The sequence below is a fragment of the Muntiacus reevesi genome, chromosome 1 (genome assembly GCF_963930625.1).
Source record: "Muntiacus reevesi chromosome 1, mMunRee1.1, whole genome shotgun sequence".
Lineage (NCBI taxonomy): Eukaryota > Metazoa > Chordata > Mammalia > Artiodactyla > Cervidae > Muntiacus > Muntiacus reevesi.
In genome coordinates, this window is record NC_089249.1 from 231,586,799 (window position 1) to 231,614,470 (window position 27,672).

Below are 27,672 nucleotides of genomic sequence, written 5' to 3' on the forward strand. Positions count from 1 at the left end.
CTATTAACTATAGTCACCATGCTATGCATCACATTCCACGACTTATTTATTTTGTAGATGAAAGTTATTGTGTTTTAACTGGGTAGTAAAGCGTTGAACATGGGGGCTAAAAACTTGTTCCTGGGTCTGATTTGTTAAGATAAATAGTTCGTCCTTTTTGCTCATTAAAACAAGAGTGGAAAAAAAAATCATCAAGAGTTGTGTGCTTAAAACACGTCACTCTTTTGTACTTCTTTAGGGTTTGATGTAGGTTTTTGCAGTAGTGAGATGAGTCCTTCGTTAATAGTATAAACTCCCAAAGGCTCTTCAGTGCCAACGTTCTTTGTTTAGGACCAATTATATTACTTAACAAATCCTAAAGGATCAAATGCATATGGAGTTAGGTAACAAAAAGTTTTTTTCTCAGCTCTGTTGCTTTGCTTTAGCACCTTTCGAATAAAAGAAGAAAAAGCATTTCCTAATTATTTGTAAATGGTGGTAATTTGCAATACTGGCATTTGGAATATTACTCATGCAAATATAAACATCTGCAAATTATATCCAAACAAGATTTTGTAGTTTTTATATAACACTGGCTTTAAAAAAAAGTCCTTCCACTTTAATCCAGTTATTCAGTTCTGGATTGGACTGAATAAATTGCATCTATAATCTGTACAAGATTTCCCACATGGCTCAGTGTAAAGAATCCGCCTTCAGTGCAGGAGACATAGGTTTGATCCCTGGGTCGGGAAGATCCTCTGGAGAAGGAAATGGCAACTCACTCCAGTATTCTTGCCTGGGAAGTCTTTAGTCATTGGGGTCGCAAAAGAGTTGGACACCACTTAACGACTAAACAACAACCATAATCTCTAGCACTCAGCCCACTGATTTGAGGCTTAAGTTCCCCCTTTCCTTCTTTAAAAAAAATATGATTAATAGACTTTATTTTTTAGAGCAGTTTCAGGTTTACAGAAATATTGAGTGGAAAGTATAGAAAGTTCCTTTATAGCCTCTCACACCCATTTCTCTCAGATAGTACATTTGTTCCAATAATGACATAGTGTTATAACTCAAGTCCATAGTTTACATAAGGGTTCATTCTTTGTGTTGTATATTCTGTGAGTTTTGACAAATGTATTGACCTTAACAGTATCATGCAGAATAGTTTCAGCCTGTGAAATACATGTCTTTGTATGGACATATGTTTTCATTTCTTATTTAATTTCCCACCTTGGAGTAGAGTTACTAGGTTGTATAGATAAACTTAAGTTTAATTTTGTAAAAGCCTGCCAAACTCTATTCTGCAGCAGAAGCATCCTTTTAAATTCCCCTCAGCATCATCCAGGGGTTCCAGTCTCTCCACATTATCACTAATACCTGCTATTGTCTGTCTCTTTGATTGTAGCCATCCCAGTGGATGGGAAGTGGTACCTCTTGGTTTTACTTCGCATTTCTGTGATACTTACAATGCTGAGCATGTTTTCATAAGCTCATTGGCCACTGGTGCATTTTCTTTGCTGAAGTGTCTGTTCAGATCTTTTAGATGGGCACCGTTTACATTTCGGATTGTTTTTTAATCCTTTTGTGTGTACATGCTCAGTTTCTAAGTTGTATCTGACTGTGACCCTGTGGACTATAGCCCGCCAGGCTCCTCCATCCATGGGATTTCCCAGGCAAGAATACTGGAGTGAGTTGCCATTTCCTTCTCCAGGGGATTTTCCTGACCCTGGGATCAAACCTGCATCTCCTGCATTGCATTCTTTACCACTGAGCCACCTGGGAAGCCCTTAATTCTTTTACTTTTTCTGTAAAACTTTTGATGAGTAAGTGAACACCATGGGGTATACTTTATTTGTCCTCATTTGGGGACTTTTTGCTTCTACTTGCTTCAACCTCAGATGCACTTGACTGATCAGTTTCACATCCCAGGGCTTGAAAGGTGATTCTGACAAGGCTGTGGTTCAGATTTCTGCTCTAGTTAGGCCAGTCAGCGTCCCTCTGGGCAGAGGCCCCAGGCTGAACTTCCTAATGCTGGCCAGTGTAAGCTAATGATCGCAAACCCCATGAATTGACAAAATGAGAATGGGTCAGGGAGAGGCTGTTGTCACCATGGAGCTATTGGGGAAAGCAGTTCATGAAGGTGACTTTGTTACCCTGTCTAGGCCATTGCATTTTTAAAAGTTAGCCAAAGGAGAGATGCCAGTACGAAACTAAGTGTCATACATTTCTGACTGACTCAAGTTTTAATTTTTAAAATTATAACCCAGTATGTTTTAAATTATATATCTTAGGCCATCAGAGGAAGACTTTCATTCAACAAATACGGAGTCTTGCTTTGCTCTTACCATATCATCCAAGGCCTGGCCTCGAGTAAGGGCTTTTAAGGTTGTGGTAACAGATGCAGAAGTTGTGAGGTGAGAGGAATTATGGGGTGTCCAAGGGCTCGCAGGGAGGCCTGTGTAGCTGGAGCAGAGCGATGGCAGATGAACAAGGAGAGAGGCTAGGAGCCAAGTCCTCGAGGTCTTGACTCCCAAAGGGACTTTTTCATTCTGAGTGTGATGGAAAGTCAGGAGAAGGTTGTGACATCATCCTTCTTGTACTTTAAGAGATTATGGGGAGCACTGTGTAGAGAATAATTTAGTGGGGCAAGAATGGAGGCAAAGAGAGCAGTTAGGAGGCTGAATAATAGGTGAGGTAAGAGGCAGTGGCACCTTGGGCTAGGGGGCAGCATTGGAGATATAGGTCAGATCCTGGGTGTTTTTGGAAGTAGCGCCCACAAGATCTACTATTTGATTGGATTTAGGCTTTGAGACTACTGAACGACTTCATTTTCACTTTTTACTTTCATGCATTGGAGAAGGAAATGGCAACCCACTCCAGTGTTCTTGCCTGGAAAATCCCAGGGAGGGGGAGCCTGGTGGGCTGCCGTCTGTGGGGTCGCACAGAGTCGGACACGACTGAAGTGACTTAGCAGCAGCAGCAGCAATAGGCTTTGAGACTAAAAATCAAGAATGATTCAGATGTTTTTAGCTAGAGCCGTTATGTGAATGATGGTGCTATTTTCTGAAATAAGGATGCCTTGGGAAGGATTAGGTTTGGGGGAAGATGAACAGTGTAAATGGGTGACCTAATCTTATAGTGCAAAGACAAAAAATTACACACTTCATGAATACACTCATGAAAGAACGACAGAGTGTGGAACTATATAGAGTAAAGCACCCCCTTGCCTGAGTTAACCACTGATGTACTTTTTTTCTCGTCCTTTTTCTGTGCATATTTGTTGTTTTCATAAGTGGAATTATAGGGTATAAATTAGTCTGTTTTTCTTTTCTGGTTGATATTATGTTTTAGAGGTCTTCCATGTCAGTATACATATACAGTGTATTCTTTTTAACACCTGCAGAGAGCGCTGCTATGTGGCGACACCGTGGCTGATTTATGCCTTCTCCTGTTGAGGGATATTTGGATTGCCTCAGTTTTCACTATCAGAGAAAGTGCTACAGTGATGGTTTGCACACTTTCCTTTTTGTGTGGGTCCTAGTAGTTCCGGGGGGGTAGATTCCTTAAAGTGGAATTATTGCCAGCTCCCATCTTTTTTTTTTTTAAACAAACTCCTTGACATTGATTCTTTAGGTCCTTGGCATCTCTGTCTAGTTGGTATTTATCTGGCACTGTTTTAAGTGTGTTGTCAGATTCTTTCTGAAGCTTAATGTTTTGCTTTAATTGGAAGTGTCCTTAACTGGACAAGTTCTTCTTTTAGGCGCTGGCATGTATTCTGAAGGAATCAGGGGCTAGAAGAGAGAGAGAGAGATTACAGTTAATTGGCTATGTCCTAATTAATGTTGGACCTGTTTGATATCCTTTCTGAGCTCTAAGTTCGTACAGATAAAATGGGACATGGGATGTGGCTTTGCCCATATCTAATAGGCTGTTCCAACTTCAAATTTCAGAGAAATCACATTTGTTAGGGTGAGGAAAATAGCCTTAGTGGCCAGAGGAATATTTACAAATTAGAGTCACTGGAGTTTACACATTTTGTAGAAACCCAGAGTGGAGAAAGAGAGGAAATAGTAAGGAAAACAGCTTGGTAGTGTGGTCCAGAAGCTGTCACGGCATGTTTATATCTGGCTCATTTCACCTTGGTTGGAAGGCATAGAATGCTGCAGAGGGTGAGCTTGGAGACTTGGGCAGTGCTTACTATATTTAGAAAGAGGAGATTCCTGGGGTTGGAGGGGTGTGTGTGTGTGTGTGTGTGTGTGTGTGTGTGTGTGTGTGTGTGTGTGTGTGTGTGTGTTTTCTTTGCCAGATGGATAAAGGATTGAGGGGCTTGGGAATTCTGGATCAAACCTTGCTAACTGGCTGGCTTCCTTTGGCCAAGCCAGTAGCTACGGTTTGATTCCCGCTGCTGCCACACAGGAAAAGCCAAAATAAACCCCATTTTACATGGTTTGTAAAGACACCACAGGTTGGTTTCAGAGCTCATCTGATCTTGCTGTCAGATGTACTTTTAAGTTTATTCCAGGCTGACTTGAACACTTTGAAAAGATGAAGTGGCTTCTCCCGTGAAACTTTAGGTAGGTTTCCAGGTAGATGGAGTTGAACTTGAGGCTGTTTCTGTGCCACAGAGACTGTCAAGCAGATTGAGCCCAAAGCATAACAGATTCCTGACTGTATCTTGTTATTACACTGGTGGATCAAGTGTAGAAGATGATTATCTATTGGGCAAGTGAGATGAAATGAAAAAGGCATTTTTACTTTAATTCATACCTATGTTTCTTTTTAAAAAGTTTATGTCAGTAAGTAATATCTGTAAATAGTACACAATTTAGAAGGGACAGGAAGAAATGCAAGCATCCTTAAATGCCTCCTGTCTCCAGATTCCTGGTTCTTCTACTGGAGGCAGCATTTCACCCATTCTTGAGTATTTTTCAGATATAATTTATGCATGTGCTAGCAAATACATATTTATATATTTCTCCGGTAGCAAGCCATATGCACTGTTTTGCATATATTTGCATTTTGTACTATTTTAATGGATTTTGAATATTATTCAACTTTGGTACATATAGAGCAAATTCATTTTTAGCATTGCATTGTATGGCACTGTATGGACATAATTTATTTAATCAGGCTTCCCAGGTGGCTCAACCGGTAAAGACTCTGCCTGCAGTGCAGGAGATTTGGGTCGATTCCTGGGTCAGGAAGTTCCCCTGGAGAAGGAAATGGCAACCTACTCCAGTATTCTTGCCTGGGATATCCCATGGACAGTGGAGCCTTGTGGGCTATAGTCCATGGGGTTGCAAGAGTCAGACATGACTTAGCGACTAAACCACCACCAAATAATAGACATTTAGATAATTTCCAACCTTTTGCCATTATAAGCAATGTTGCTGTGAACCTCCTGGTACCACCTGTCCTGGGCAGATGAGTGAGTAGATCTGTAGGGTGAATTCTGGAAATGGAACTGCTGGGCCAGAGGGTACATACACTTTTCATTTCAATGGATATCTCATAGGAGTGCTTCTGAAAAGTTCTGAGTGAACTGAATTTTATAAATCACATTTTTGGAGTGGAAGGGAAATTCATCATTTGGTCTATCATAAAGTGGCGCCTGCAATAAAGCAATCCTTAGAGTTTTGTCCATTTCCTACTCCTTAGTTTGTGTGTAGTTCATTCTGGGATCAGAAGTGACAACAAAATTGTTACCTAAAATGAGCCAGAGCTGGACTGGTGATCATTTGCATGTGGGGCCCCCCGGAGAACTTGTCTGTGCTTCTGGTGAGGGTGCTGTTGAGTTGTATCTTGGTGCAGTGTGTGCTTTACTTTGGAAGTTTGTCAGGTGTGAAGGAGGGCAGGCTCCCACCTCTGTTGACTGGAGACTTTTATTCTGAGCCAGTAGGCACAGCTTGTCTGTCTGTGAAGCTTCTCTGGGAAGTGGCAAGGGAGTTGGGCATTTTTGTCTGACCTCTCTCTTCTGGCTGCCTCTTCAGCAGAGCTTGGCACATGCCCTGAGGAGGGCACGTGCCCTGAAGGAGGGCATGTGTTGTCTGTGGTGTCTCTTTCAGTGCCCAGGACCACTCACATTGGGTGGAAGTCTCCTAGTAGTGGGGTTCTGGGACGGGGCGGGCACAGTCCCTGCTCTGGGTGCTTGGCATCTTCAGGAGGCTAGGGAAACACAGACCGTCCACAGTATGGTGACTCCTGGCAGGTTAAGAGGATCTCTGGGGAGCTAGCAGAGGACTTGGGGAGAGGCAAGTCCAGGGAGGCAGTGTTCCCAACTGTCAGTCTTCTAAAATCACCTAGGTCATTTCTGCCCCACCTTACCACAGTTTATTTACTTTGAAAAAGTCTACTCATTAAAAATTACATTTATTTTAGAAGGGAACTTTAGCGTTCTGAAATCATGGGTTTGATGTTTGGTTAGTAATATTTTTTCCTAGAGTATCTTCAAGTGGTCATTAATTCATAATCAGTACTTTGAAAAGTATTTGCTGTTGTATGATCTAAAATAGAACTATATTTTATCAGTGGTTTGAGCTTCCCTCTGCTTCGCGCTGTCCCGAAGCAGCCGTGTGTCAGAGAACAGACACCGTGTGGCCCTGTGCCGGGAGGGGAGGGAGGGGCAGAGCTGTGCTTCGCAGACTCAGGGGCTGGTGTCGGGGTGGGTGGCAGTGTGCCAGGGGGGATGCAGAGAAGTGGCAGGGAGTGCACTTCTTGAAAATCTGTTTTACTCCGTGGAATCATTATTTGAATATTCAAACAAACACCCATAAATTATGGAAGAGAAATCAAGATACCATGGCACTTTTCACGGAAGACCTGCTGGTGTGACTGAAGAGGAGGAGAGCAGAGGAAGGGGGCCCAGGGGTGTCCCCGGCTGAACTGTGCATGGCCGGAGACGAGCTGCAGTGTGTGGTGGGGGACATGGGGCTAAGTGTCCTTGCTGAGTTATTTCCATGGGACCTACAGGTGGAGACACCTGCCAGGTGGAGGGAAAAACAGGCCAGGGGCCCCAGAGAGAGGGCGGGGTACTGCTGTGGGTTTGGGTCTCACCAGGTGCTATTAGAGGCCCAAGCAGTCCATCGAAATCACTGGGAGTCTGAGACTCACCCCAGAGATTCTAACGTAATTTGTCTGGGTTGCAGCTTGTGCCTGGGCAATTTTAAAAGTGCCCCAGGTACTGCTAATGTGCAGCACAGTTGGAGAACCACTGGCATGGAGTGAGAGGAGAGTGGAGGCCGAAATTGTGGGCAGTATCAGCATTCGGCAGAAGAGGTGGGTGGAATAGGGATGGAGAGATTTGTTCTGATTAAGTATGAGGTGTGTCTTCCTGGGCAGTGTGGGCGAGGGCTTGCCTAAAGCCTTTGAATTTTGCCCTTTGAAACCAGAGAAAGCAGTTTAAGTACGAGGGTGATACATATCCACCATCCAATATTATTGTGAGGAGTAAATGAGATTATCATAGGTATCGTGACTAGGGGGGTGAGCAGGCCCATGGTAAGTCCTCTGTAATTGGAATGTCACTACTGTCATTTCTAGTTTTGTCTCTGGAAGGAGCCGTTAGACCAGGTCAAGGAATGATGGGGAATTGGCTCCAAAGGGTACAGGTTCTCCCGCTTCAGAACATCTCAGCATGTGGCTCCACGCCTGGGATTAAATTGTCCCATGAGCCTGGGGAGGCCGGGAAGCTCCTGAAGGGAAACTTTCTGCTCATACCGTCACAGGGCACACATTTACCCACAGTGAGTCCTGTCAGGGTTAAAGTCATTTGGGGTCAGAGCCTGTGATTATACTGCATATTTTTCTGTTTAGAAACCTAGAAGAAGCATAATGAGCTGACTGAGCTGTTGTTGCACTGCTGGTGGGGGGAACTCTGTCTCTGGGAGAGACGCAGAGGGACTGACTGATGGCTCTGGAGGCCGAGGTTGTGCACCAAACCCAGAGAGGACTGGGGTGCCTCAAAGGTGCCTTTGGATAACTCAGTTCTGGCAACAGCTCCTCCTTATCTCTCTTCTGATCTCAGTGGGTTCTCAGCCTCCTAGGAAGGACTGGGTGACAGAGCAGACAACAGCTACTGCTGCTGGGGCCCTGGGGTGTTGACCCATGCAGCTTTCCCCTTGTGATTTGCTTCTGAAGAAATTCTGTAGGCTGCTCTTCCAAAGAGAGGGAAGGGGGTTTGCATTTGTATCTGACTGGTACCTTGAGATGTTGACACAAATCCTGCCCTGGGCCGGTACCCAGCAGAGCATCAGCCTCATGACTCTGACTGTGGGCAGTGCGGAGATCAGGCAGGCCCTGGGGATGGGCACTTTGGCATCTGCACCCTCGTCCAGCCCCAGCCACACCCGGAGGTGTCTGGCCTGCTGGCCAGGCCTTGGAAGCCACAGATGACTTTGCTTGCTGCCTTTTCCCAACCCTCTGACCGAAGCCACCCTGAGCTCACTGTGCAAGGTTAGCAAACCACTGTATTGTCAACTCTGTGTAGAGCAACAAGATGGTTCTCTTTCTGGAAAGAAATTCTGTTTCTCTCTATATAGCTAGCATGTTTGAAATCAGTTCCCCAGCGGGAAGCTCTGCTCCAGTGCTTAGAAAATTGGAGTGGAACTGAGCTTTTGGCCCCCGTATCTTTTGGGTTCTGTCTTTGGCTTGCTTTCCTGTCCCCTGTCTATTCTGGCTGGCATCACATTATGCTGTGATGAAAAGAGAATCCCAGCAGGGCTTGGGATTTTGCACTTGAGGTGCAGAGTTCAAGCGTGAAGATGGTTATCAGCCGACAAGAACCTATATTTGGCTTGTTTTCACAAGTCATAGTTTCGAATATTGGGGTCTCATCTTCCCCCCCTCCCCTCTAATCTGGAGAACTGAGCCCCTTAAAAAGAAGGTTGAAGTGTTTTTTGGTGGTTATCTTAAATGAGAGACTTGTGAAATGTTACGGAGGAGAAGGATGACTCATGTTTCTTACTGTGACACCTCAAGCAGTCAGATCACTGAGCTCCTCAAATGTGTTGGCATGGAGTTAAGCAATGGTGGGCAGAGACCTTGGAGGTCCTGCCTTAGGATTTTTTTAAAGTAACTTAATGAGATGTAGTTCACATACCACACAGTTCACTCATTTATAATGTACAGTTCATGACTTTAAGTATGTTCACAGAATTTTTCACCCATCTCCACAAGTAATTTTAGAATACGTTTGGTGTTCATCCTCAAAAGAAATCCTGCATTCCTTAGGCAGCACCCCCATCTCCCCAGCTCTAGTCAGCCACTTAAGATTTTAACCCAGGGCCCAAAGTGTGGTGCTCACCTGTCTGCTTTGTCCTTAGATCGTTTTAAACTATAGATCTGTTTCCTTTAAGGAAATGGCAACCCACTCCAGCATTCTTGCCTAGAGAATCCTGTGGACAGAGGAGCCTGGTGGACTGCTGTCTATAGGTTCGCACAGAGTCGGACACGACTGAAGTGACTTTGCATGCATGCATGCATTGGAGAAGGAAATGGCAACCCACTCCAATATTCTTGCCTGGAGAATCCCAGGGACAGAGGAGCTTGGTGGGCTGCCATTTATGGGATCACATAGAGTTGGACATAACTGAAGCGACTTAGCAGCAGCAGCAGCAGCAGATGTTTCCTTTGGTGCATCCAGATAATTTGCACTTCTCCAGAATGCTGCAGTTTCAGCACCAAGGTGTTTGGATCTGGAACTCAGTTTTTCTGTATTCTGTTCACCTCCTGACAAATGTGCTATTGTGGCAGGGACTAATACACACTCATCCCTGAGTGCATGTACGTCTCTCGTTAGGACTTCTTTTATCCTGTCTTTCTCTGTTTTGATCTTGCTTTGGAGAGGGTAATCTGGTGTAAGTTGGGAGGAATACCCAGTATCCAGTAGGTAGATGCCTTGTTTTGAGCAGAAGAGAAGAACATTTATTTCTAGAGTGGGAAAGATTTCAGTGATACACTGATTTGGATAGTCACATTTGGAAGGTTTTAGCTTTATTTTAGGAATGTTGGTAAAGAAGTAAGTTTCCTGAGCTAAAATGATGGTGTCTAAGGTCTTAACATGAAAGTCCTTCTTCCCTACAAAAGACCTTGCATTGTTCTAGGAAATGCCAGCCGAGATGTAGATAGCACATTTTCTATGTCTGTTTGTTTTCTCTTTCTCTCATTTTTTTCTGTCTCTTCTTTTTCTTTTGCTTTTTTCCCCCCTTTCTCATTCTTTCCCTGTGCCCTTCCCACATCTTGCCTTGCCAAAGGGCAAAAAAAGTGACTGATCTCTGACCTCTTGATTTTGAAAAGCAAAACTTTTTATAAGTGGGAATGACCTGAAATCAATTTCCAGAGTTTCTAGGGTTATACTTAAAAAGACTTCTAGATTTGAGGTGATTATGAGTCTATAGTACCAGGAAGAAATGTGGGCTCTGAGTTGGTACTGTGTTGTAGACAGCACTGTGTGGGGTCCCGTTTCCTGTTAAACTTCCTGTGTTAGGTTCCAGAGGTGAAAACTGCTCAGAACCAGTGAGGGTATAAAATGCCTGGCCCCTGGTTAGCTGTTCTGATGAGGAGCATATTTTTTTCTTCTCCTAATGGGACTTGATGCAAGCCCCATTTTTTTTTTTTTTTTTTTTGTCATTGAGATGGGGGTGCTGTTAAGATTATCTTCAACAAAAGTAGGTCAGTGATTTATATTTCATGAAGATAAATTTGGGGACACTGAAGGAGAGCATGTTATTTGGGTTAGTTGAACAGATCCAGATATAATTATGTATATTTATAATGCTGATTAGAGACCTAGAAACCTATTTAGGATAGGTCAGGAAACTGGGAATGACATCTCAGTCTTTACTGGTATAATCTCTGGAAATAATATATTTTGGACATAATTAAATGAGACCTGGATCAGATGGTTTATATCTTCCTCCCTCCAGCTGAACAACCCACAAAGTTATTAAATGGCATGATACTATGAAAATAGCAAGACGCCCCTTCAGCTTTCTTCTGAGGTGTATATCTCTTGCCTTTTTCATCACATAAGCTGATTCTTAAAAAAAAAAAAATGAAACAATCCAAAAACAAGCTTGTATTTTTTCTGATTATACCAATGAAGGTGAAAGTGAAGTCACTCAGTCGTGTCTGACTCTGAGACCCCGTGGACTATAGCCTGCCAGGCTCCTCCGTCCATGGGATTCTCCAGGCAAGAATACTGGAGTGGGTTACCATTTTCTTCCCCAGGGGATCTTCCCGACCCAGGGATCGAACCCGGGTCTCCTGCGTTGGAGGCAGATGCTTTAACCTCTGAGCCACCAGGGAAGCCACTTAATGCATGCCAATTAGATATAACTTAGAAATTACAGATGAATAAAAGAGGAAAATGCAAACCACACCAATAGTACTGATCAGAGATACTCATTTTGGTTTTGTCATTTTTTTCTACTCAGGTTATGATCATCTTTCCTTGTGATTATACACTCTCTGAGATTGTTTTAATGGTTATGTAATATTCCAGGTATGCCCTGTCAAGACTTACCAATGGCCTACTTTTGGACAGTTAGGTGGTTTTTCTCTTTTTCATGTTCGTTAACCAATCTATAATGAGTGTTCTTAGAGCTATGTCATCATTAGCTCCTTAGGAGTATTTACATAGGTTGCCCCGTTTCTTTGCCTGTCTTTAAGATTCGGTTCTCATCTCTCTACTTGTTCCCTTCTTTTCCTACAGGTTGAGCAGAACCTTGGAGACAGAAAGTGGATGTCTTTTTTGAGTGCCACAGAATGAAGAGTCTCATATATTGAATGCATATGATTGCATTCATTTGAACATAATAACTAGTAACATGTTTACCACCATTTAACTGTTTATTAATATGTCAGAACCTTTTATTATTTGTTTTACAAACTGTTTCATTGCACCTTCACAGTAGTATTATGAGGTATGTAGTAATATCCCAATTTATAGACTAGAAAACGGAGACACAGAAAGCAAAAATAACTCATCCAAAGAAAAAGTATTAGACTCAGGGTTAGAACTTTGAGCCAATGTGGGCTCTTTTGCTCTTAACCAGTGGTGGACAGTTAACTATAATCTTAGCCCAATTCCTTAAATCTTCTGTTTTTTCCTTTGAAGTGAAGTTAAGTAAAAGTCGCTCAGTCATGTCTGACTCTTTGTGACCCCATGGACTATACAGTCCATGGAATTCTCCAGGCCAGAATACTGGAATGGGTAACCTTTCCCTTCTCCAAGGGATCTTCCCAACCCAGGGATTGAACCCAGGTCTCAGATCTTTACCAGCTGAGCCCCGAGGGAAGCCCTTTCTTCCTTTATAAAGTAAGAATAACAGTATTTGCTTGAGAACATTGTAAGGATTAAATGAGCTAGTTGTGAACAGCATCTGGCCCCAAATCACTGCAGCTGTTGCTACTATAATGACTATTTCACCTTTTGTAAGGTAGGAATAATATAGATACTATAAAAATAGTCTTTGTGCAGTGTCTACATTTGAATCTCTAACTTTCTCACTGGAGATGAATCCATGTGTTGGGGATTATCTCTTAAGAGTTAAACTGGGTCTCATACTCGGGTCACTGATGTTTTGATGGCTTGGTTTTATACACGTCTGCTCACAAGATTCTGATGCTGACTTGTCCAAAACCATTCTAAAAGTAACACATCCCATGAGCATTGGTCTCATCCCACCCCCAGCCTCACTACCCAGAGGTGAACACCTTCACTTTCTTGTGCGGGCAACTGAATTCTAACAGGGAATTCTTCCTTGAGTTTAACCTCAAGTATCTGTTTCAGGACTGGACAAAAGTGGTGTTTTAGGTAAGTGTTGGTGTTAAGTGGAGGTCAGTGATCTCTGTCCTCTGGTCATGAATTATCCCCATTTCCAACTCCAGTTGTTTTGTTGCACATACCCTCCTGTCTCTCCCTCCCCTCCCCCCAATCACTCCTGCCTCTCAGCAGCCATGAACACTTGGGCACTTCTAAGGAAAACAGTGCTGGTTCTCACACGGCATTCTGAGAGCATGTCTAGGCTGACTTATCTAGGGATCCAGAACAAGGCTCTTTGTAGCCATAGGACCTTTCCATTGCTTAGAACACCTTTGCTACAGCTCTTCATAGGGTTGGCTTCATCTCATCTTCGGGACTCAGCCGAAGTTTCCCTCAAAGAGTCTTCCCCTGACCATCTGACCCTCTCCTTTATGTCATTACCCTGGTTTATAGGTAACGTGCCTGTTCCATCCTTTAAACTCCCCAGTGCATTTTTTTTTTAGTTAATTTATTTTTTAACTGAAGGATAATTGCTTTACAGAATTTTGTTGTTTTCTGTCAAACCTCAACATGAATCAGCCATAGGTTTACATATATCACCTCCCTTTTGAACCTCCCTTCTATCTCCCTCCCCATTCCACCCCTCTAGGTTGATACAGAGCCCCTGTTCTATGAAAAATGCCATTGGTAATTTGATAGAGGTCACACTGAATCTGTAGATTGCATTTGGTAGTATAGTTATTTTCACAATATTGATTCTTCCTACCTAGGAACATGGAATATCTCTCCATCTATTTATGTCATCTTTGATTTCTTTCATCAGTGTTTTATAATTTTCTGTGTGCCGTTCTTTTGTCTCTTAGGCAAGTTTATTCCTACATATTTAATTCTTTTTGTTGCAGTGGTGAATGGGATTGATTCCTTAATTTCTGTTTCTGATTTTTCATTGTTAGTATATAGAAATGCAAGTGATTTCTGTGTATTGATTTTGTATCCTGCAAGTTTCCTGAATTTACTGATTCAGTTTGGTTAAGTTGCTCAGTCGTGTCTAACTCTTTGTGACCCCATGGACTGCAGCATGCCAGGCTTCCCTGTCCATCACCAATTCCTAGAGTGTACTCAAACTCATGTCCATCGAGTCAGTGATGCCATGCAGCCATCTCCTCCTCTGTCGTCTCCTTCTCCTGCCTTTGATCTTTCCCACCATCAGGGTCTTTTCCTTTGAGTCAGTTCTTCCCATCAGGTGGCCAAAGTGTTGGAGTTTCAGATTCAGCATCAGTCCTTCCAGTGAATATTCAGGACTGATTTCCTTTAGGATGGACTGGTTGGATCTCCTTGCAGTCCAAGGGACTCTCAAGAGTCTTCTCCAACACCACAGTTCAAAAGCATCAATTCTTCTGTGCTCAGCTTTCACTGATTACCTCTAGTAATTTTCTGATACTGTCTTTGGGGTTTTCTCTGTATGGTATCATGTCATATGCAAATAGTGAGAGCTTTACTTCTTTTCTGATCTGGATTCCTTTTATTTCTTTTTCTTCTCTGATTGCTGTAGCTAGGACTTCCAAATCTATGTTGAATAATAGTGGTGAAAATGGACACCCTTGTCTTGTTCCTGATCTTAGGGGGAATGTTTTCAGGTTTTCACCATTGAGAATAATGTTTTCTCTAGGCTTATCATATGTGGGCTTTACTGTGTTGAGGTAGATTCTTTCTGTGCCCATTTTTTGAAGAGTTTTAATCATAAATGGATGCTGAATTTTGTCAAAGGCTTTTTCTGCATCTATTGAGATTATCATATGGTTTTTATCTTTGAATTTGTTAATGTGGTATATCACATTGATTGACTTACATCCCTGGAATAAACCCAACTTGATTATGGTGTATGAGCTTTTTGATGTGTTGCTGAATTCTGTTTGCCAAAATTTTGTTGAGGATTTTTGCATCTATGGTGATCAGTGATATTGACCTGTAGTTTTCTTTTTTGTATTGTCTTTGTCTGGTTTTGGTGTAGGGTGATGGTGGCCTCATAGAGTGAACTTGGAAGTGTTCCTTCCTTTGCAATTTTTGGAAAGAGTTTTAGAAGGATAGGCATTAGCTCCCCAGTGCATGTTGAATGAATTATGTCAAGTGTCCCTTCAGAGAGCCCAACTCAACCACTTTGTGTTCTAAAAGTCACTCTTAAGTGCTTATGGCCTCAGGTATCCCTTGGTTCTCTTTAGATTTTATTTTATTTAAAGATTCTTTCTTGGACAGATTCAATGTTACTGCTCTGATGGGGTGGCAGTCCAGTCTACTTTTGGGGTAGCACAGGAAATGATGATGGTTTAGAAAAGGCAAGAGTCAGATCAAAGAGCCTTCACCAGCTATCTCTTTGCTGCCCATCCCTTTGCTGTGTTTGCCCTTTCTCTCTTAGATCTTTCTCACCTCTTTATTTTTATGCTTGTCATATTTTATCTTTATTTTATGTTTATCATGCAGAGGAAAGGGAAGAGAAGTCTGACGTTCTAAAATCTGTGTAAGTAGTTGGCTGGGCCAGTTAATGACTTGACTCCTTTCATAATCTTCACACCTAGAAGAAAGTGACTTACAACTGACTCTTAAATCAATAAGGCTGTTTGCTTAATTTTTGTTTTTCTTTAAAAAGAGAGATTTGAATATTAGGATGTTCTCCTCCATACCTCTCATTTAAAGGTGTTAAGTTTTGGATTCCCCTGGTGGCTCAGTGGTAAAGAATCTCCTTCCAGTGCAGGAGACACCAGTTTGAGCCCTGGTCCAGGAAGATCCCGTGAGCTGCCGAGTGACTAAAGTCTGTGTGCCACAACTACTGAGCCGGTACGCTAGAGCCTTGGAGCCACAGCTACTGAGCTCATGTGCTTAGAGCCTGTGCTTTGCAGCAGGAGAAACCACTGCAATGAGAAGACTGTGCCCCACAACGAAAAGGAGCCCCTGCTTGCTGTAATGAGGCAAACCTGCATGCTGCAACCAAGACTCAGAGTAGACATCAGTAAATAAATAAATCTTAAATAAAACTGTTAAGTTTTAATGATCATTTTAAAGTAACACAAATGGAAAAAGCATCCTTGATAAGCCTCATAATCATAAAAGGCTTATTTTTCATTTTCCTCTAAAAAGATTTAAAAAATATTTCTTTTGTTCGTATTGCAGGCTGTATGTTGCTGACATTGTTTCCAGCTGGAACCAGTGTCCTTCCAAAGGATACACACCACTCCCCCAAGGCATAACCTCTGTACAAATTTTTTTCCTGAAACCTAGTAGTAATTTTTTTTTAAACAAGATTTAATATCAGTTCATTTGGGTATTTTCATGTGGACAGATGGGTGTTAACAGTGATCAGCCAACTAAAGACAGTGCTTCCCATACAAGCCCCTTGCTTTTTAGGACTTCTGTCTTGCTAAATAGAATTTGAGCACAAGTGTGAGTTTCTTGTCCCTGTCTCTCTTGGGCTCTGTCTCTGTGTTGTGTGGAAAGCCATTGTCCTTAGTTAGATATTTAATTTAGGAGCGGGAAGAGAGAGAAGGAGCAGCGTCATGTCTTTGTGCACACAGATGCCCTGCTTGGAGACATCTAAGCACTGGAGACTCACTGACCCACATTCTTTCCCTACCCCCCTGCAGTGTACTGACCGGGCAGGGATCGGCTGCCACAGTTACTTCTAAAATGTGTTGCCAAATGCAGAAATCTCCGTCCCCACTGACTTCTTAGTTGTTGGAAAGGAACTCATGACCTAGAGTCGCATAGCACAGTGGCCGAACTTTCAGCACCCAGATCCTTGGAGGTGTCCTTAGAGTATACAGGGTCAAGGAAGATTCCATAAAATCCTGAACCTGAAACACAAACTGGTCCATTTTTTCCTGAGTGTGCACCATGCCCTCTGCTCCCTGCTGGTTTCTACTATCTTCATAAATAGTATTAGAGTTCTTTCCATGTCAGAAGCTGTTCTCTGTTCTTCTGACAAGCTGTTTTTGAAAATGTTTTTAATCTATTTTGAGGAGACATCCACAGCTTACATTCATTGAAGGCGAAGGTTCGAGGGCAGTGTGGGAGAACCCCTAAAGACAGCAGGTGCTCTGTGGGCTGGATTTGGCCAGTTTTGTAGAACAGCACGAACCCACCCCTGCCCTGGAGTCACGGGGCATAAACAGGACATGCTGCGTGACCTGGAGGTCTGACATTCGTTCCTCTGCTTGTCCACGGGAATGACCAGGCTGAGGCTTGTTGCCAAGCAACCCTGGACATAATAGAAGCAAGAGAATAGAAGCAAGAGAACTCGCCCACTGACTGTTAAATTCCCTTTGCTTTTTTCTCTGTTTTCCCTTGGAGGCTTGAGGGATACTGGTTTTGGGTGGGAGGAGATCAAGTACACTAATTTGAAAGACTGATTGTGAGAGTCTTACTGTTTTAACCCCACTGGTCTCAGCTCTAGTCAGATAACTGAGCCTTAAATGAGAACGATCATTCTCAGGGATCCCCACATTCCCGGAACAGTTGGGAGAAGAGAGGTGAGCTTCCTCTAGTGTCTGCATGGACGTGGCCTGTTGGTCTGGACCTTTGCTGACTGTGAAGGCAGCTTTTGTTATCACTAGCCTCTTGGTAGGTTTTCAGAAAGTACATGGTGGACATGATGATTCCACTCTGACTGTGCCAGACAGGCCACTTTCTGTTGCGAAGGAGTGAAGACACAGTCCAAGCCAACAGAGAATTGATTGTGGTGTGGAGCTGGAAAGGCCAGAGATGTTCTGAGTTCTCACCATACCGGGTCCCGTAGCTAACACAGTGTCTGCAGGCCCCAGTTTTTGCATCTTTCCATGCTGCTTTTCTGTAGGTTGGTGCCATTTTCAAACAGCCTCTTCCCTTATGTTGGCAAGACAACCTGTGGCCAGGAGTTTGAACCAAAGCCCTGAGTGTGGTTCTCTTTGGCTTTTTATTGAATCATGTGCACATCCTTGAGATAATCCTTGAAGCTTGCCTGACCTGAGCCCAGAGTGGAGTCAACAGCATATGAAATACATGTTCTGTGTGTCAGGGAGGAATGGTCTCCCAGAGGAATGTTAAGGTGCTATAAATACAGAAGAAGGGGGGATAGCTGCCTGGCAGCCAAGGCAACCAAATTCCTCCGCTGGCCTGGTTAAGATTGAACAGGGTCATCCAGGGAAGAGAAAGGGTTATGCCTCTCAGATACCTCATAGTTCTTGGCCACATTTGGGTGAGTTAATTTGGGATATGAGACTTATTTTTAAATGAGGTAACCTGGAGATTCAGATTTGGGGGAAATGAGACAGTTTAGAGAAGCCTTGAGGACCTCTAGGATTGGGCTGATGGTGGGCAACCTGAGAATAGTGTTTAGGAGCCTAGTAAGCTGGGGGTGGGGTGTCTGGTGGGTAGGAGGGTGAGAGGGGACTGTCCCTGTTGGGATAAAATTTTAAAAATACAAAATGCTGTATGAGAATTGTTAAGTAATGCGGCAGATCCATAACCCCAAGCCACCGATTATCTTGCAGCCCAGCCAATATGAGAACGAGTTCTCCATCTTTCAGAGCCTGTTTCCCCTAATGACACTTAAAATTTGGGAAACATAATACATCCTGTGGTATTTGAACCTGCTGGTGGCCAGTGTAGCAGGTTAGACTACCAGGGTCAGCAAACTTTTTCTCTAAAGAGCCAGATAATAAATGTTTTAGGCTTCATGGGCCACGTAGAGTCTCTGTCACATATTCTTTCTTAGGCTTTTTTTTTTTTTTTTTTAAAGCAGCCATTTAGTAGTGTAAAAACCCATCATAGCCCAAGGACCACAGTTTGCTGAGTGCCAGTGTGGGTTGTGGAATCAGGTGGTCCTGGGTTCCTGTTCTGTCTCTGTGGGCATTTTAACATCTCAGAGACTCAGTTGTCCCAGTTTTCTCATATGTAAAAATGAGTCTGGTAAAAGTACCCACCTCATTGGGTTATTGTGGGGATGGCTCAGAAAGTATTGGCTCCTTGGAATCATGATGTTGACCCTTTAGACCACTGCACAATGTACTCTGAGGGGAAGATGGGGTTGAGGTCTAAGAGTTTTTGTAATTTCCATTCTTCTTCCTCTTTTTTTGTGCTCACTTTTTCTCTGCTCTGGACAAGTCTACCAGCTTTTGGGAACTTGGTGCCAATCTCAGTTTCATTTCTGGTTTGTTCAGGAAGTGACCCACATTTTAATCCATATTTGGCAGTAACTGAAATAAATTGGCTTGGTTCATTGTCAAAATGCAGAATGTGTACTTGTTTTCCTTCCAGCCTGAAACTCCCTCCTTATCCACTTTTTCACTACATTCCACTTCATCAGCCATCATGACCTCTTAGTAAAGCTGGGAGGAGAATTGTTTTTTTCTGTTTTATCAGAGAGAATGTTAGAATTGTGGATTTTTTTTTTTGTTGTTGAACTTGGTGGATGGATGTCAGCCTATTACCTGCACTTACTTGTACAGGCAAATTGTGATGGAATGGATAGAAATCACATGACTTTCCAAATCCTTAATATCCTGCAAGCACTCACCTTCAAGTCTTTGCTCAGCTGACATTCCTCAGTGAGATCTAAGCTGGCCACCCCTCCCATCCTACTTCTTTGTTCTACTTTTTTCTGTAGTGCATTTCTCATTCTAGCATACTATATAATTTATTTATTATGGTTTCTTTTTTGTCTGTCCCTACTAGAATGAAAACTCTACAACGCCAAGTATGTTTGTCTTGGTTCACTTCTGTACTTCCTATGTTTTAAATGGCATCTGGTACATAAATATTTGTTGAATGAATGAATGCCTTGATTCCTATATCGGAATGTTTACATCCTGTTCTCTCTTGCCTAGAAATCCATGAGACGGGTTTGAATATTGACCCTACCACAAATTGCCTGTGTCTTTGAGCAAATCGTTTAATCCCTCAGGACTATAGTTTTCTTATCTTTAAAATAAGGGGTTAGAGTAAATGATTGCTAAAGTTCCTACTAGGTCTGTAGTTCTGTGATTATAATCTCTGCTTAAAAGAGGCGGTGTACTACTATTAAAATTGCCACAGATATTTCCTAAAAACAGCTTGGATTTCATTGGTGGGCAAAGTGGATTTAAAGAGACTCAGAAAACATTTTTAGAGGTACCTTCTGCCTTCCCTAAAACAGTTCTCAAGCATTATAGTCTGGTTTCATTTAAGAGCCCTTTCGCTAGCCCTTTTAGGAGAAAGCGCACATGTCTTGATAGTGCTTTCTGAGCCTCCGTACTCCGGCCCCTGCCTGTGGCTCCAGCTACACATTATCTTCCTGTCTATACTTTGTGTTTTGGTCCTCCTGAATTTATTTTGGTTCCTCCAATGGAAGATGGGTTCATCCCACTGAGTGTTTCTCTTCTTCTACCTGGTATCCCTGGTGCCTTCCTCATCCCCCTTTGGCCGGTGCCTAAACATACTTTGAGTCTCAACACACAGTGGGTATGGATTTAGGAGGGATTGGCAGTGGGGTTCCAGTTCTACCAGGAACCTCACTAGCTAAATAGACCAAAAAAGGCCTGAGTTTGCTCAGGAACCGTCACTAGCCTGGGTTGGCTGGAGCATCTATGCAGTAAGTATGCCAGGGTTTGGGGGATTAGACTGTAGAAGGGTTGGATGCCACAGTGAAGAGACTGTCTTCATTTAGTGGGTACTGGGAAGCCAGTGTAAGTTTTGTGAGTAGCACTGTGACATAATCAAAGCTTTATGAACTGAATAGCACAGATGAACCTCTAAGAGCATTGAAAACATAATTTCCCTAATCCCTAAAGCATACTTGGAGGGGTAAATGCTATGGTTCCTGTTTTGCAATTGGGAAAAAAGCTGGGACACGTAATGATTAAAGGACTTATTTTAGGCGTCACAGAAAAGCAGTGATTGAGCCATCAAGCGTCTTTATAATTAGATAGCATTGTGATCTGCAAGATTGATGAGTGTTGTAAGTGACTTCGTTCATTTTTCAAAGTGGATAGCAGAGTGAGTAGTTGTGTGAATTTTAAGATTATCTCTCAAAGGTGACTGACTCATAGATGCTTCTGGAAGCTTTGGCAGAAGCTTGGATTCTGTTTAGGTGTGTTAACCAGATCCTTTGAGGGTGGGTAGAGGATGCTTCTTTGTATCATAGCTATTGTCACCCTGTGTGGTTGTTATATGTGCAGATTTAGCAAAGTCAAGGAGCAGAAATGCCAATTTCCTCTCCTGGCTGGTTTAGGAAGAGTTTTTTTCACAGCAGGTGTTGTCTGTGATTCCATTTTACTTAAGATTTAAGGGAGGTATTGGGCTTTTCAGCTTCATTACAGACTATGTTTAAAGCTGTGTTTAAAAGACTTCAGTGGTATAAATTAATGATCTTCAAAGACTAGGTCCCCCTCTGTATAGGAGCAGTGCTTTTCAACCTTTAATGGGCATCCAAGTTGCCTGGGGCCTTGTTGAAATCAGGTTCTGATATGGGGCTTGGAGCTGTGTCTTTCTCACAAGTTCCCAGTTGATTATTGGTGCTGTCGAGTTGCAAGGAAAACGCCTGGATCTCCTTTCACCTGAACTTTCTTCCTTTCCTCTGTGCCCTACTCTTTCTACTTCTTGGTGTCTCAGATACTTGTCTTCTTCAGTGGCTGCTTGTGTTTGCCACCAAGACTCATTGTTTAGCTTGTAGCCAGAATGATCTTTGCAAAGTGAAAATCTGAGCATGTCAACATACTGTTGAAGTCCCTTTAGTGGACCCCAGTGTATACCTTCGTATCCTAGTCTGGCCTATTTACCAGTCTGGTTTCATCTTGCACCATCTTTGTATTTTCCAGCTTCGAGGCCTCTCTTCTGCTCTCTTTGATGCTCATGTGGCTCCCATCACAGGGCTTTGGCACACATGGTTCCCTCTGATGCTGCACTCCTCTGCCTCCCTTCCCCTAACTACTACTTCAGATCTCAGCTCAAGTGCTACTTGCTCTGAAAACTGCTCTAGGCTTCCCTGTTCTGTGACCTTCTACCTTGGCCTCTTCTGCCACTGCCTGTCCCCTCTGGTCTCTAGCTGGGGTCCAGAAGCAAGGAAGTGGGAGATTTAGCTGGGAGCTTGCTGGATATTGTGTTCCAATAATCCACTCAGTTCAAGTGTCATGCATCATTTTAGGAAGTTGTAGATTGCCCAAGAGCTTTCAAAAGCTGTCTGCCTGGAAGGGTGGTGATGGTGAAAGTGTTCTTCATAGTGTGAAGGAGGAAGAGGAAGGGCACAGCTTCCACTCGAAACCAAATCATGTCATCTAAAGTCTGCTTTCAGCGCTTTTATTGGTGTCCATGCACTTGGTGAAATGGTCCTGTGTATCTCTCTTTCTTCCCCACTGCTTCTCCTTTTTTCTATTGTTCTTAAAATTACAGAAACTATATTCCAGAAAGCAGTTGCCTAGCTCAGGCATATAGGACATGTGGCTGAGCTGAGAGAAGAATCCAGGTGGGATTGCTGCTGGGCTTCGTCATCTGCCGAGCTGGGCTGCTGTGCATGTGGGGGTTCCCTTTAAAGCCCAGCAGACCTTTGACAGCTTTCTGGGCCTGCACACAGCCCTGTTGAGGTGAGGCTTTTCCTTCCCAATCTGGAACGTCTTGAAGGGATGCCCAAAAGTGTTCTGTGGCAAACCTAACAAACCTCGGTAACGTGGTCACCTTTTCTGCTGTGTCACAGCTCTTACACCAGTGACTGTTACCATGAGTAACAACTGTGATACTGTGTGTGGTGTGTGTGTTTTTTGTTTTTTTTTTTTTTGAGGTAAGAGCTGTCATCTATTATCCTATTAAATTTTTTTAAATTTATATATACTTTTTTAAAGTTTACTTTCCATTTACAGTTACTGCAAAATATTGGTTATATTCCCCGTGTTGTACAATAACATCCTTGAGCGTATCTTACATCTAAGAATTTGTGTCCCCCACTCCACCACCCCTATGTCACCCCCGTCCCGGTAGCCAGTGCTTTGTTCTCTATATCTGTGAGTTGGCTGCTTTTTTGTTATATTCTCTAGTTGGTTGTATTTTTTAGATTCCACATATAGGCAGTATCATTCAGTAGCTTTCTCTGGCTGACGTATCTTGCTTAGGATACTGCCCTCCAAGTCCATTCATGCTGCTGCAGCAACATGGTAGAATTTCATTCTTTGTTATAGCTCAGTAGTACTCCATTATACACAATGTGCCACATCTTCTTTATCCATTCTTTGTTGATGGACAGCAACTATGGGTGTTTTACAGGCATATTTTAATCTCCTCCTCTCCCTTTGGAGGTTTGTCCTCTGCATTTTGGATCCTTCTCATAAATTATTATGATTTAGACTGAAAAGTGCACTTAGATTCTAAGCTTCAGGAGGACTGGCTCTGGGGCTGTATCTTTTGTTGTTGCTCACACAGTGACTGGCATATGATAGCCGCTCCACAAATGGTCATAAGGAGGAACTTAGTAATTTGCAATATGATGAGACACCCCAGCCTCATCCTTCCCACACCGATCTGATCCTTTAGCAGCCCTGCCAGTGATGCTTTGAGGCTGGGAGTATTTATCCCTGTGAATTCCTGCAGAGGCCTTGTTCTGCCGGCTGTGGGGAAGGACATGAGCTGCGTGGTTGTAATTGGCCTCACCGCTGCTCACTGACCTGCTTGACCCGTTGGCCTGATGCGGTGCGGTGCACAGTATTAAATGAGTGATCCATCGGAACAGAGGTACAGGGAGTAGCTCGTTCTCCTGCTCTCTTTGAATGCAAGCTCTGAGAGGAGCCATGCTTATGTTGCTGTTGTCTGGAGTGGCTATCCAGAAAGCATTGGCTGTAGAATAAATAACTATAAAAAACACAGACTAAGTGGATGAATGATGAATATATTTGTCCTGACTTAAATGTTGGGGTGCAGAGCTGGGGAGGACCAGAGAGACACATAGATTCCTTCTGACTCGTTGGAATCCCCTTTCCCTGCCTTTATTTTGGGCTTCTGTTCCATTAAACTACCTTTAGAAGGCCAAGCTGTTTTCTTTTTTCTTGTCTAATCCCATTATTTGTGCTTCATTGATAGACCTGGTGGTGGTTTTTCAGTGATTTCCCAGCTTTCTGCAGTCCTTCTTGGGAACCCAGCAGCATGTTTCCAGTGTTCATGTGTGCTGTGAGCCTCCTAGTCACATGGCATCTGTCTGTAAGCGGGAGGGTCTTGGCGTCAAGGTGGGAGGAAAGCAGGAGCAGTGGCAGAGTAGATTGAAATGATGTCGGGCTCATGTCTTATTTCAGTCTAAGCAACTGTCTAGGGAATTCCCTGGTGGTCCAGTGGTTAGGATTCAGTGCTTTCACTGCAGAGACCTGGGTTCAGTCCCTGATCGGGAAACTGAGATCCCACAGACCACACAGCACAGCCCAAATAAAATTAAAAAAAAAAAAAAAAAGAAGTAGTGTCCAAACCTCCCCTTCCTATGAGGAATATAAGGGCACAGACAGGCTCCAGGCAAGCGTGTGTGTGTGTGTATGTACAGTTCAGTCGTCAGCTCACAGTAGGTGCTGTTTCCTATGCTGGAGGCACCTTTAATTGTGTGGTTTAGTTGGTTGGGGCACAGGCTGATAGCTTTTTCTTTCTTTTTTAAATTGTTTTTTGGCTTTGGTTCTTTTCTTTGGTCTTGAGTTGGAGAATTTCCACAAGAACCTTTGCCTTGTGTCTTGCACACCATCCAGTTCTATCTCCTGTCTTTCCAAGTTAACCTTTGTGCTCCAGGTACTGTGCTGGGGAATAGCGACAGTCATAACTAACATGCATCGATGACGCCCTGTGCGGCAGACCTTTCTGTACATCCTACACACACTCTCAGTAAACCCTCAAAACAACCCTAGAAGGTAGTGATATTATCACCCTTGCCACTGTCTTTGTTTCATGAGTGAGGAAAGCTGTGAGATCCCCTTGGAAAGATATTAGATGCCCCCTTTTGATAAAAACAGACAAAATAAACTAAGCATCCCTTTTAGAGAAAGGACTGCATGTCTTGCCTGAATCACAGGCATATTTTCTAGACTGCCTGCTAAGGTGTAAGATTTAGTAGAGGATTTTTTTTTTCCTTTTTTCTTTTTTAGAATTGTTACCAAGGAGATATATTGCCTCTGAAAGGCAAATATGATGACGAATTCCCCCTGCTTTTGGCTACTCCTGTGTTTGAAGATTGTCACCATACCCAACTGTTTTCCTTATGGAGAATAAGGATGAAAGGCCTTGTCCTGAACTCTCGTGGTTAGAGTAACCCACACGTCTCAGGGAAACATTGTGTTCTTTAAAAATGAATTAAATCCATGCCATTCATGCTTATTTGTAATGCAAGCCTTTGGTTAGAGTATCCGTATAAGCAGTTGCCTTCAATCTGGTGAGACTAGAGTGGGCGTGGGTCAGATTCAGTAACCTTGGAGAAAGTGGATAAAAACTAGACTAGACTAGACTAGACTGGTGGGGTGGGAAGACCCAGAGGAATCGGATGGAGAGGGAGGTGGGAGGGGGGATCGGGATGGGGAATACGTGTAACTCTATGGCTGATTCATATCAATGTATGACAAAACCCACTGAAAAAAAAATAATAATAAAAAAAAAAACCAAAAAAAAAACCCTAGACTGAAAAGAAGAACATCAAAGAGTATCTGTTCCCTCTTAAACCCCTGGCAGCTCTAGAGGCTGTAAGCATTGAGATGAGAGAAACTCTTCTGTGGTACCTTCTATAAGAATAAAGCATTTGTTTATGACAGCTGTCCAGGGAATTTTCTTTTTTACAGTAATGGCTACCATTTTCTCATTGTGGCCCAGTCTCATGATCACTGGCAGTATAGGAGATAAATGGATATGATGGGTTGTCACTTTTCAGATTTCATTTTGATTCTAGTCTTATTTTCAGTGTATCCTTTAACAGAGCTATACCCCATCAAAATGATTTAACTTGTTTAAGGTTTGGTTACCCTTTGTTTTTTCTGTCCTTAATTTTAGTGGAAAGGCTCATGAGAATTGAAATTGCTGAGGTCTGATATAGAATGGAAGAGAGGAAAAGCAATTATATTTACCAGTTGAAGTGGATCTAGAGTGTTTTATGGTTTGAAGTTTCTCAGTTTTATTGATGGAGAAGTAGATATTGGAAAGCATTTTTTTTTTTAACAGCCTTATTGAGATGTAATTCACTTACCAGAGCATTGGAAATGTCGAGTTAGCTCAGGGACACCTGAATAGATAGTAGGCTGGGTCTGGGACTCTGGTGAGAGGCCCCAAGATGAAATAAATTTTAGGTTCAAATTGGAAGGCCCAAACTTGAGTTTGATTCTACCTCTCCTAAGCCTCAGCTTCCTCACTCTTAATACAGAGATAATTGTACATGTGCCTACCATGTAGGGCTACTTTGAGGATTCAGTAATATTGCTTAAAAGGTGCTTAATACTGTGCTGGTTACAACCGCAATAAATAGTGGCTGGTATAGACTCCTCTTAATCTAGCTTCATACACAGACTCTCACTAACCTTGGGAACTTTATCTTTCTAGCCTGCATAGTTTTACTGTGGTTAAAGAACAGTTAATCAAAGATGCATTTTCTTGTGTCAGGGAAATAAGATCTGATAGAGTGCCTGAAGAACTATGGATGGAGATTCATAACATTGTATAGGAGGCAATGATCAAAACCATCCCCAAGAAGAAGAAGAAATGCAAAAAGGCAAAATGGTTGTCTGAGGAGGCTTTACAAAGAGCTGAGAAAGAAGAGAAGCGTAAGGCAAAGGAGAAAAAGAAGGACATATCCATCTGAATGCAGAGTTCAAACACTAGCAAGGAGAGATAAGAAAGCCTTTCTAAGTGATCATTGCAAAGAAATAGAGAAAAACAATAGAATGGGAAAGACTAGAGATCTCTTCAAGAAAATTAGAGATACCAAGGGAATATTTCATGCTAAGATGGGGAAAAATTAAGGACAGAAACGGAATGGACCTAATAGAAGCAGACGATATTAAGATGTGGCAAGAATACACAGAACAACTGTACAGAAAAGATCTTAATGACCCAGATAACCACGATGGTGTGATCACTCACCTAGAGCCAGACATTTTCGAGTGTGAAGTCAAGTGGGCCTTAGGAAGCATTGCTAGGAGCCAAGCTAGTGGAGGTGGCTGAATTTCAGCTGAGCTGTTTCAAAAGATGATGCTGTGAAAGTGCTCCACTCAATATGTCAGCAAACTTGGAAAGCTCAGCAGTGGCCACAGGACTGGAAAAGGTCAGTTTTCATTCCAATCCCAAAGAAAGGCAATGCCAAAGAATGTTCAGACTATAACACAGTTGCACTCATCTCACATGCTAGGAAACTAATGCTCAAAATTCTCTAAATGAGGTTTCAACAGTACATGAACTGAGAACTTCCAGATGTTCAAGCTGGATTTAGAAAAGGCAGAGGAACCAGAGATCAAATTGCCAACATCCATTGGATAATAGAAAAAGCAAGATAATTCCAGAGAAGCATCTGCTTCATTGACTACACTAAAGCCTTTGACTGTGTGGATCATAACAAACTGGAAAATTCTTCAAGAGATGGGCATGCCAGACCACCTTATCTGCCTCCTGAGAAATCTGTGTTGCAGGTGAAGAAGCAACAGTTAGAATTGAATGTAGAACAACGGGACTGGTTCCAAATTGGGAAGGAGTATGTCAAGGCTATATATTGTCACCGTGCTTATTTAACTTATGTGCAGAGTACATCATGCAAAATGCCAGGCTGGATGAATCACAAGCTGGAATCATATCAACAGTCTCAGATATACAGATGATACCACTGTAATGACAGAAAGTGAAGAGGAACTGAAGAGCCTCTTGTTGAGGGTGAAAGAGGAGAGTGAAAAAGCTGGCTTAAAACTCAACATTCAGAAAATTAAGATCATGGCATCAGGAAA

General features: G+C 42.7%; 1 protein-coding gene and 1 non-coding gene across 8 annotated transcripts in view; one reads left to right on the plus strand and one right to left on the minus strand.

The window, feature by feature from the left end:
* ARHGAP26 (Rho GTPase activating protein 26) overlaps positions 1 to 27,672 on the plus strand; it is a 663,940-nt gene that overhangs the window by 212,584 nt on the left and 423,684 nt on the right. The window lies entirely within an intron of this gene.
* On the minus strand, positions 11,212 to 11,283 carry TRNAW-CCA (transfer RNA tryptophan (anticodon CCA)). The gene has a single exon. It is a non-coding gene; the product is annotated as a tRNA-Trp (tRNA).